This window comes from Nuphar pumila, chromosome 4 (genome assembly GCF_984573655.1).
Source record: "Nuphar pumila chromosome 4, dmNupPumi1.hap1.1, whole genome shotgun sequence".
NCBI lineage: Eukaryota > Viridiplantae > Streptophyta > Magnoliopsida > Nymphaeales > Nymphaeaceae > Nuphar > Nuphar pumila.
Window position 1 is genome coordinate 28,012,214 of NC_143252.1, and position 12,016 is coordinate 28,024,229.

The following is a 12,016-nucleotide window of genomic DNA, read 5'->3' on the forward strand; positions in this document are numbered from 1 at the left end:
GAAAAAAAGTGAAATCTAATTTTGTATACATATAAATAAATAAATATATACAGATTTACTCTTTTCTATCAAGATGTATATGCATGTTAACGATTTTCCTTTTATGAGAATATAAACTATATATATTTATACATTCAGATGTGTCGATTTGGGCTGATCTGTCTACTTTTATAGGTAGACAGATCTGCCACATGCACTATGGATAGATCTCTCATGTACACACATGTGTAGATCTGGCCCTGGTTATTAGTGTGACCTGTTAGTGTGCGTCACCAGATGTTGCGATGTTGCAAGTTCAAAATATAATGGTATGATGTAACTAACATTATGCCCGTCAAAAGAAAAGAGAGCCCAACCGACAACATTAAACCAAAATATATATATATATACATATGGGCCCAGCCAACTGTCGGTTGGGTAGTTATTGGACTGATCAAGCCCAGTTAATTGTTGGCTAGGCAAACACCAAATTAGGAGCTCAATCGAGAGTGTTCTGTTAAGCAGATACAAAGCATGTCAAGCCCAGTTGTACTCGCTTTCGGTTGAGCAGATTTAATATATATATATATATATATATATATATATATATATATATATATATATATATATATATATATATATATATATATATATATATATATATATATCATGCTAAAGTTTGTTACAATAACACTGAATGCAAAGTTTTCCTAAACACTGATTCTTTTAGCACCAATCCAATGTGTGTTTTTTAAGCCACTTGCTTGCTCCCTTGTATTCATTTCTTTTCCTAATAACCATGTTCCATGAAGCTTAGATATTTCATTTGCATAAAGTAGGCTTTGACAATAAAAAAAATTAAAAACTGGACATATTTCAATAAAAAAGAAATATAGGTATATATAGTGAACATGATGGGTATGTCGAGATTTACATGTAATGAATATACAATTTACATGTAACATAGGTGCAGTTTTACACCTTTAATTATGTCGAGAGTTATACATGTGTTTAGACTTATATGTATGTTCAGAATTTGACGTGTCAAAGGCTCATGATTATGCATGAATTTAATATTGAAATTGCACATGGTTATGTCCAAATTCTTCTATGTAAAGTGCTCATGTTATTTTAAGATTTACATATATTAAAGGTTTAGCTTTTATGCATGTGAATGTATAGACATGTGCAGGTAATGAAAACGTGAATAATGAAATTTATATTGTTGTTATACTTGCATGATCACATGCATGTTTGCATAGAGTGCATGGGATGTATCATGAAAAGAATGATGTATTTACAAGCATGTGACATTATGCTTATGTGAAATAGCTATACATGTGCATTCTCATTTTGGTTGCATGCATGTGCATTGTTGAGCATAATGAATGATGTCATGTGTGCATATGCTCATGGTGGTTTTTGCGTAAGGTGCATCAGTGGATAAAAGTGAACCGTTGTAAGCCGTGTGGGCCCAGGGGTGCTTTATATTTTGTTATATGTATTGCAAAAATCAATTTGACATTATTTGAATTAATTGCACTGTTTATATTATAACGGGTTGTGGTCCCGAGCTGTGTTTTGCATGTTGATTTGCAAAATGAATTTTGGTGTTATGTTTTGCATGTTGAATTGCAAAATGAATATTGAGAAATAAAATCTTTCTTTTTCTAAAAAGATAAAAAAAACTGTAATTAATAATTTTTTTTTGATATCCTTTTCACAGAAGGGAAATCCTGGATTACGGTTTTAGAGAACCGTGAGGATATTAAAACTTTGTCTGCGATTATGCCCCTAAATCCAACTAGGTGGTTCATCTTCCAGCCACAATTTCAGGGAGATTCTGCCACTTTGCTTGGGGTGGTGTGTAGACACAGTTGTTGTTATTGGTATACCAAGAAAGTAGCATTAGTGGATGCTGATTTTTATAATGTTTCGGTATTAAATGTTGAATTGTAATGTTCTGATGGATGATGTTGATTCCTGATATCGGTCGAAGACCAAGTGTGAAGCCCAATAATAAAATAAAATTATGTGTTAAGCTACAACTGAGAACATAACTTAAACTTGAAAATTATTGTACCCATTTTTTATTATCCGCGGGTTTTAATGAAAAGTGAAACCAAATTTGTGTGCATTTAATATAGACATGCATATAAAAAAACTGATAAAAAATAACAAGTCACTCATGCATGTGCATTGATATCATACATATTCCTGTTCTGCATTAGATCATGCATCTTTACCTGTTCTTTTAACTGTGATATAATATTGTTGCATAATAATTATTTGCTAATGAATAAATAGTTATTTGAATACTAAATATTTTTGTTGTTGTATTTTTTCTAAAATGTGCATAAATTTGATTTAAGTTCTTCTTGCTTATTTTATTTATTAGAGAAATTCGTACACAAAATCTATGATTCTGACATTGTATATTTTATATTTTTTACAGCCTTTAATGCCCAATGATGAGACATACTGCTATTGAGAGCTACGAGGACCGCGTGACTAGTTGACTATTTATCTTATGATAGATTGACTCTATATTTTGCTTATTTGATATTCTTTTGCTTATTGTACTCAGACTATTATAGATTAATGAATAAAGTTATTTTGATTTGGATGATGGTGGTTTAAGATTTCTTATGATTATGAATGTGTTATGATTATACGATCTTGGGTTTTTGCAATTATTTTAATTTTTTTCCCTTTTTCACAAGTATGAGTTGCGATCATTACGGAAACAACATTCTTATCAAGTGTTCACATAAGATAGGGATTGGGATGGGCCGGGATGAGGCAAGGTGAGTTAAGGTGAGGATTGGGACGAGGATGAGGCGGGGTGGGACGGGAGAAAGCGTAAGTTCATCCCGACCTCCATCCCGCACCCGTTTTTATTTTAACCTCCATCCCCGTTTCATGTTAGCCTTGGAGACGATTGTTTTCACCTCAGTCATAGTCTCTTTCTCTAGCCAGAATCAAGATTCCCAATCAAGATTCCCTCTGGCTTTCAGCTTACGCGGATCGCCAAGGAAACTTTGACATGTGTCCAAGTTGGCCCACGCTCCAATCTCGATTACTCGATGCGGACTTTCCGCTATGTTCGCTCCAATGACTTGAAGGTGGTGGGGTTTTAAAAGGAAAAGCGCGTTCCCTCCTCGTCCTTGTCCCCTGACTCTGGAGTGCGTTTCCTCCTCGTCTCCTTGCTCTGGAGCTTGGGATTCTCTGCAGAGAGCGAAGTCTCTCTCTCTCTCTCTCTTCTTTTCTCTTCTCTGTGCCTGCCTGTTGTATGTGTTAGCAACTTCATTTTGACGGAGATCATCCGTTGATCGGAGAGAATCAGGGTTTTCGTTAGCATCCGTGAGCTCGTCTTCTAACGGTACCTCTCTCTCTCTCTCAGTGCGGAATTTTCATGGAGATCTCGTTGTTCAGAGTTAATGAAGCTCAGTGTGACTTCTTGCCGTCTCTCTGAAAATCTTCACGGAGAAGTCTCATTTCTTGGAGGGAATGAGGTTTCCCTTGGGCCCTACGCTCTGCGTGTGTATGTGTGCGCACGGGCCAGAGTGAGGTGACACAGCGAGAAATTCGGGGAGATGCTTTTTTAGAAGAGGAAAAAAGAAATTATGCCGAGATATTGTATTCTCAGAGAGAATCGCCTCTATCAGTATGTGGGAAAATGCGCGGAGATATCGTATTTATGAGAGGGAATCGCCTCTATAAGTGAGAAATTATGCCAGATATATTATTTTGTATTTACATGGAGAAACCACCCCAGGTTCATAGACCTAGCCGCGCTATGCCTGCCGTACTTACGATCACTGTCTTGGCAGCTTAAAACTCCGGAGGCTTACCCCTTGTCCCCAGATATCTTATTTATCCGAGTGATCTTTCTCTCTGAGTGAGAATCTGGGTCCTGTGGGCTGTTCTCGAGCTTGTTTTCTTCCTGTACGGTGTCAAATGACGCGTGATTTCTAGATCTGTGAATTGATTTTTACGATTCGTTTTGTTGGTGGCATATTTCTGTATTTGATGGTTTTTAAGAAGCTAGTAGTTTTTCCTTTCTTTTAGTTTTGGAGATTGATAAAAAAGTTTCGATGATTTTGTGGATTCGGGATCGGATTTATCGTAAGGTTTTGTGTTGATCGATTTTAAGGTTTGGATTTGTGATTCGAGTTCACATTTTGTTGTTTTTATATCTTGTGTGTTGTTGATTTCATTGTTCCCCCTATTTTCATCCACCCGTCTATCTAGAGTTTAGAAATTTCGGTGTTAGTGTTTGGGTGCGGTCCTAGGGAGTTAGGGTTCTGATCTGGCAGATTTTCTGTGATTCTTTATTGTAATCGATCTAATGACGTTAGTTTCGTTTATCATATTCACAATAGTGTAGATGCATATCGTTTTCATCGTCATATTCATGTTTTTCGTGAAACAGAATCTTTCTGTTTTACTTATTTTTTTTGGCAGATCTTATTATGAATTTCGATCTGCAGTTTATGTGATCTTTCTAATGTTGATTAAATGTTTATCATTCTGGACTATCTTTTCTTCTGATAATCGTTATGTTGTGATCAAAACTTGATAGAAACACCAACTGTTCTAGTTCACATTGTGTGTGACTGGATTCTTTGTTGTATTTGTGTGTTAATATTGGTCCCTCCTTGTTGATCTAGTATTACTTTCTTTTCCTTTTGCTTGATAGGTGTGATCATTTGTATTCCTTTATGTCAGACTTCCTAGTTATGCACTGCGTCACATAGGTGAAAGAATCATGCGCAGATGCACACAATCACAAAGCACACGCACAACGCCCAGTTTAATGTGGTTCTGTTCCTTGAGGAACCTATGTCCACTGTGAAGGCACTCTCTCTCTCTAGGTGACAATTATGAGAGAGGAGAGATTAATCTTATTTATAAGATTTGTTACATAAAGAGTCTTGTTCACCACATGTTACATGAGGACTTTCAATCACACGAGTTTGGTTGTTACAAGGCTCTTGGTTCTTATCTTCTTTTACATTTGAGATAATATGAGTCGATCTCATAGGAGTCTTCTTATATGCGTCTTCTTCACATGCTGGACTCGTAGAGTTCCTATTCATCTTAAGTTAACAGCCCCCCTCAAGCTTATTGGGCTAGAGTGCACATTGAGCTTGGTACAAAGAAACTCATATCGAGCCGAGGTAAGAGGCTTGGTGAGAATATCAACAATTTGATCAAGAGAAGGCACATAGCTAACCCGTAGTTGTCCTTTAGCAACTTGATCGCGGGCAAAATGAATATCAACCTCAATATGTGTATTGCGAGTGTGGAAGACTGGGTGGACAACAAGATAAGCAACACCAACATTATCACACCAAAGATCTGGGGAGAGGACAATTGGACGCCCATTTTCGTAAGGAGATACTTCAACTAGAGAACCTCAGTAGCACCATTAGCGAGAGCACGATATTTTGCTTCAGTGTTGGATCGAGCTACAATTTGTTGCTTTTTGGAGCTCCATGATATGAGAATTGTACCAAGATATATAGCGTAACCTCAAGTGGATTTGTGATCATCAAGACAGCCGACTAAATCAGTACCAGTATACCCCGTAAGAACCACATAACTGGACTTGTGAAATCGAAGAGCAAAGCATGTGGAGTGTGTTTGAGATAACACAAAATTCGTTTGACATAATGGCCAATGTATTTCAGTGAGGGAATGCATGAATTGGCAGACTTTATTGACTGAATATGCAACATCAGGTCATGTCATAGTAACATAATGAAGGGCACCCATGATGCTCCGATATAATGTGGGGTAAAAAAATTGCAGACTATCTCCAGAAAACAACTTGGCATTAATAGGCATAGGAGATGAGATAGGCTTGCGACCTGTCCTACCTTTTCTTTGTAAAAGCTCAATAATATATCTCCTTTGTGAGAGGATGAGACCAATTGAATTAGATGCAGATTCAATGCCCAAAAAGAAATGTAGTTGTCCCAGATCTTTAATAGCAAAGGTGCGAGCAAACCATGACAACAAACAATCAATATGACTAAGACAATTTCCCATGACAATAATATCATCAACATAAATGAGTATAAAAACAACCACAGTGGAGGACCGAAAAATAAACAAAGAGGTATCAATTTTTTATGCTTGAAACCCCAATGAAAGTAAGAAATCGCTCAATCGTTGGTACCATGCTCGTGGAGCTTGCTTAAGCCCATAGAGGGATTTACAGATATGGCACACATAAGTAGGATAACATGGATCCTTGAAGCTCTGTGATTGTTCAAGATAGACCTCTTCCGATAGATTGCCCTGGAGGAAAGCATTGTTGAAATCAAGCTGACGAATCTGCCATCCCTGACTAATGGTGTAAGCAAGAGTCATCCGAATAGTGGTGGGTTGGACAAGATTGAAAATATCAAAATAGTCAAGACCTTCTTGTTGTGAATAGCCCTTAGCAACAAGTTGAGCTTTATACCTTTTCAACATGCCATCAACCTTCTCTTTAATTTTATAAATCCACTTAGTGCCAATAGCGTTATAAGATGGATTAGGAGGGATGATCTTCCAAGTGCCATTTTGAATGAGAGCATTAAATTCATATGCCATAGTTGAGCGTCAATGAGAGTGTTTGCGAGCTTCAGTAAAACAGGTGGGTTCCGGGTCTCTGGTGTATTCGACTAAGAAGACAAGTGGTAGAGGATAACGGGTGCTAAGGAAGGTCTTTGGTTTTAAGGTACCATCTTGAAACTGAGTTACCAATACCATATGGTGGGTACAAACAAGTAAATAGGTGGAGGGGCAAGATCGGGTATGACACTAGGAAGGGCCCAATTGGAAGGTGGAATAATTGTTAACGTAAACATATATGTTTACATATGTTTTTCTGTACATATGTTAGTTAGGGGTATTTTAGTCTTTTACATATAAAATCTAGAAATAATGTATTTTTTGCTTTCTTTATTTTTATTCTTTTTATTTCAAATAGTGTAAATATTCCCAGCCATATAGGCTTCTTGGGAATTAGGATAGAGTCGTTGGGACTCTAACCAACGGCTCTCTAGAGCCTCCTTTATATATATAAAGGGGTGAGACCCCTCTCTCTATGTATGAATTCTAAAAGGGATTATAACCCAATAATATCCATTATTTTCATGTGTGTTCTCGGCCCTTAGTGGCTCATTCTTGTGTTTTCATGTATTGACCCATAAGAGGTCAGATTTTCTAAGTGTTCTTTTGCCCATAAGTGGCACAGCTAGGCATATTCTTCAGTTTGTGATATGGTATCGGAGCCCATTGAATTCTTAGTGTTATTCAACTCTTTTTCAAGCGTATTTTGAGTTGGCGTGAAGATCGGGTTTTGCCTCAGGAAACATGCCTACCAACCTTCTTGAAGATTGGTCTTCTTATAAATGCATAGAGACATTGGTGCTTCAAAACGAGTTGAAAGTTTGCTCAAGGATTTATTTTTCTTCGTCTTTCTTCTCTCGTGCTTTGTATTCTTTGGTTCTATGGCCGAAAAAAAAGTGGTGACAGTAATCTTAATAAAATTTGATGGAACGAACTACAATTTATGGGCTACCACCATCAAAAAAAAATTATTAGTAAAGGACTGTGGGAGCGAACCACAACTCACTTTCATAAAATCCATTAAAGAAAAGAATGAAACCATTAAAGAGGAGGTTCTTAAAGGAGAAGAAAAGGAAAAAACTCTTATAGGTTATAAGAAAGGTTTGAAGGAATAAGAAATTGCCCATGCTAAGGTACTTTCCTTATTTATGGGAAGTATAAGTGAAAATACATGTGAAAAACTATTTTGGAGTTTGGAAGAGTCAATGAAGCATGACTCTTCATTAAACAAATATATACTCAATGCGACATTGCATTTTGATGGGAGCTTCAAGACAAGATACACAATTGTAAACAAGGTGACAAGAGTATTAAAGAGTACTTTGGCTCTTTAAAGAAGTTGTAAGATCAAATGGCTAAGTTAGAGCCCGTTAGAGAAACTCCCAATGATGCTCAAACTAGAAAGAAGCAAATAAACAATGAGCGGTTCTTTCAATTTATGAGAGGGTTGTGGTTTGAGTTTGAATAAATGAGAAGCAACATCATACATTGAAGACAAGATGAGCTTTCTCTTATTCAAGAGGTTTTAGCTCAAGTTTGCGTGGAAGAGACTAGAGTAAGGTCTCAAAATGAAGCAAAATAAGGCAGTCTCAAAACCAGGTGCTAACACTCTTACATATAAACCCCCACACTTTTATAAGAACAATAACTATGGAAAGAATCGTGTGTATGAAGGAAAAGGCCATGGAAGAAAAAGAGGAGGTATTTTTTGTCGTAATTGTGGGAAACCATGACATATTAAACCTTTTTGTCTAGAATTCAAGAACAAATATGAAAAGAAGGTTGCTTCGGTTGGTACTTCACAAGTTGACCTAGATTCTTCAAGTAAATCAATTTCGAACATGTCTCTTTCTCAACTCGTGGAGGCTTTGCAACCTCTACTCAAAAGACAATCCGTGACCGGTACCGTCGTCTCCTCCTCTTCTCCTTGAGGTATGTCTTATTGGCTTTTAGACTCGGGTGCATCATTTGATATGACATATGATAAATATATACTTTTCAATTGGAGAAGTTCTAATAGTAAAAGAAATGTTTGCACTGTCGATGAAACCTCTCTTGATATTAATGGAATTAAATTTTTTGAAAAATGTCCTAGTTTTAGTATTCCTCAATTAAGATTTGTTTCAAAACTAAATTTAAATTTACTTTTTGTTTCTCAAATCAGTGATCATGAATCATGAAGATACATGTGAAAACTATTTTGGAGTTTAAAAGAGCCAATGAAGCATGACTCTTTATTAAACAAATATATACTCAATGCAACATTGCATTTTGATGGGAGCTTCAAGACAAGATACTCAATTGTAAACAAGGTGACACGAGTATTAGAGAGTACTTTGGCTCTTTAAAGAAGTTGTAAGATCAAATGGCAAGGTTAGAGCTCGTTAGAGAAACTCCCAATGATGCTCAAACTAGAAAGAAGCAAATAAACAATGAACAATTCTTTCAATTTATGAGAGGGTTGTGGTTTGAGTTTGAATAAATGAGAAGCAACATCATACATTGAAGACACGATGAGCTTCCTCTTATTCAAGAGGTTTTAGCTCAAGTTTGCATGAAGGAGACTAGAGTAAGGTCTCAAAATGAAGCAAAATAAGGCCGTCTCAAAACCAGGTGCTAACACTCTTACATACAAACCCCCACACTTTTATAAAAACAATAACTATGGGAAGAATCGTGTGTATGAAAAAAAAGGGCATGGAAGAAAATGAGGAGGTATTTTTTGCCGTAATTGTGGGAAACCATGACATATTAAACCTTTTTGTCCAGAATTCAAGAACAAATATGAAAAGAAGGTTGCTTCGGTTGGTACTTCACAAGTTGACCAAGATTCTTCAAGCAAATCAATTTCGAACATGTCTCTTTCTCAACTCATGGAGGCTTTGCAACCTCTACTCAAAAGACAATCTGTGACCGGTATCGTCGTCTCCTCCTCTTCTCCTCGAGGTATGTCTCATTGGCTTATAGACCTTGGTGCATCATTTCATATGACATATGATAAATATATATTTTTCAATTGTAGAAGTTCTAATAGTAAAAGAAATGTTTGTACTGTCGATGAGAAAATTTTGAAAAATGTCCTAGTTTTAGTATTCCTCAAGTAAGATTTGTTTCAAAACTAAATTTAAATTTACTTTTTGTTTCTCAAATTAGTGATCATGAATGTAGAGTTTCCTTCACTTCTAACCAATGCTTAATACAATATCTCCAGTTCGGGAGGCAAATTGGGGAAGGGCATAGAGAAGGAGACTTATACTATATGGATCAGTTAAAAATTTTTGTCAAGACTTTTTGCCTTAATGTTCAAAAATTGAATAAAGTTTTGTAGCATCAAAGACTAGGACACCCTAGTATCTATAAATTATCCAATATTCTTCGTCTGAGGATCTTTTGTAATGAATAAATCTCTTGTACCGATTGTATTCTCGCAAAATGAAATCAATTTCATATCAAGAGTTGTCTTTTTCTGCTACTAAGCTGAGTGAATTAATTCATTCTGTTATCTGGGGTCTTGCCCATGTTTCCTCCAAGAGAGGATGCACTTATTATGTTATTTTTGTGAATGATTACTCTCGCTATATTTGGATATATTTTCTCAAATATAAACATGAAGTATTTGAGAATTTTAAAATTTTCATAAGTTAGTGACAAATCTTTTAAAGTCTAATGTATCCACTTTTCGTTCTGACTCAGGGGGTGAATACATATCTAATGACTTTCAACAATATCTAAGAGAAAATAAAATACTTCATCAAAGGTCATGTGTAAATACGGCACAACAAAATGGTTTGGCCGAAAGAAAGCATCAACACATAATAGAGAATGCTAAAACTCTTCTCATGTCTAAAAGTGTTCCCAAATATTTTTGGGCTGAAGCAGCTCTCACCGCAGTATATCTTATAAATAGGCTATCTTCAAAAATTCAAAATCTTTCACCATATGAAAAGATTTATAATGACTCTCCTGAGGGTCTTTAGGTATAGATTCTTTGTTCTCACCCATAAGAATGATAAATTATCTCCTAAAACAATTTCATGTATATTCCTAGCATATATGGAGAAAGCCAAAAAGGATTTAGGTGTTATGATACTAAAAATAACAAACTTTATATTTTTAGGAATGCCACATTTCTAGAACAAGAAAATGGTTTTGACATTGTCTCATCCAAAGATGAAACTGAATACAAGTTTTTATAAATATCCCCACTAAATGTAGACATTAATGAAATAACTTGCAATGCATCTCAAACTACTGAGCCCAACGATCATTCAAATGTCATTCAATATCAAAGAAGACAAGATAATTAATAACTAAATGCTTTTAAAAAATATTCAACCATAGAAGAACAAGAAAACACAAGAATTAGGCACTCAGAGAAACCACATAGAGTTCCAGATAGATTTGTCTTATGAATCTTTCGAACCTCACTGTAGAGCTTGTTTAACAAAAAATTATTCATACTTTGAACCTTCCACATATAATCAAGCAAAGGACGATCCTGAATGGCAAAATGCAATAAGTGAAGAAGTTAGAGCCTTAGAAAAATCTAAAACTTGGGGATTGTCTGATATATCAACCAACAAAAAATCAATAGGATGTAGTTGGGTTTTTAAAGTCAAAACTAAAAGTGATGGATCTCTAAAAAAACATAAAGCTAAGTTAGTCGTTAAAGGATATGCTTAAAAATATGATATTAACTATGATGAAACATTTGCTCTTGTAGCACAAATGACTACTGTTAGAATTCTCATAGCCATAGCTTCTGTTAGAAAGTGACAAATTTATCAAATGGATGTTAAAAATGCATTTTTAAATGATGATTTAAAAGAAGAAGTAGGTATGGATTCACCCCTAGATATAATGTTCATAAGGGAAAAGTTTTATGCCTTAGAAAGGCTTTGTATGGTCTTAAACAAGCTCCAAAAGCTTGGTATGATACAAACTTGTCAGTTAAAGAAGCGATTCGGGAAGCAGAACGAGGAAGCGGAAAGCGAGGCACTTCTAAAATTTTAGGAAGCGAGAAGCGCATGACAACTTAGAAGCGAATCGAGACTTGTCTCGAAAGCGAACCAAAGGCGACCTAGAAAGCGAATCAGGATTCAAAGGGGGGACGAAGAAGGAAGCAACCTAGGATTCGAGTGAGAAGCAAATAGGAATCGAAAGGAAAACAAAAATGTACTTATATTTTTTCTAATTTACCAAAATATAAGATTTATGTCATCATTGACAAAATAAAACATGAATATCTAAAAACCAAATCATATATGCAAAGTGCAATCATTCAACAAATACATCTATTGCAAGCATTTAATAAATAATATATGAAGTAAAATTCAAAATTCATATTCATGTTGCAACCATTTAAAAAATGCATCATGTTGCAAACATTTAATAAATAATATATCAAAAA

General features: G+C 35.5%; 1 protein-coding gene across 1 annotated transcript in view; it reads left to right on the plus strand.

The window, feature by feature from the left end:
• The first annotated feature begins 3,091 nt into the window (after positions 1–3,091).
• The window catches only part of LOC149839743 (soluble inorganic pyrophosphatase 4-like), a 34,374-nt gene continuing 25,449 nt past the window's right edge, over positions 3,092–12,016 (plus strand). The window contains exon 1 of the mRNA XM_090002790.1: positions 3,092–3,361. The gene's annotated coding sequence lies outside the window, so the exon portion shown is untranslated. The remainder of the gene's footprint in view (positions 3,362–12,016) is intronic.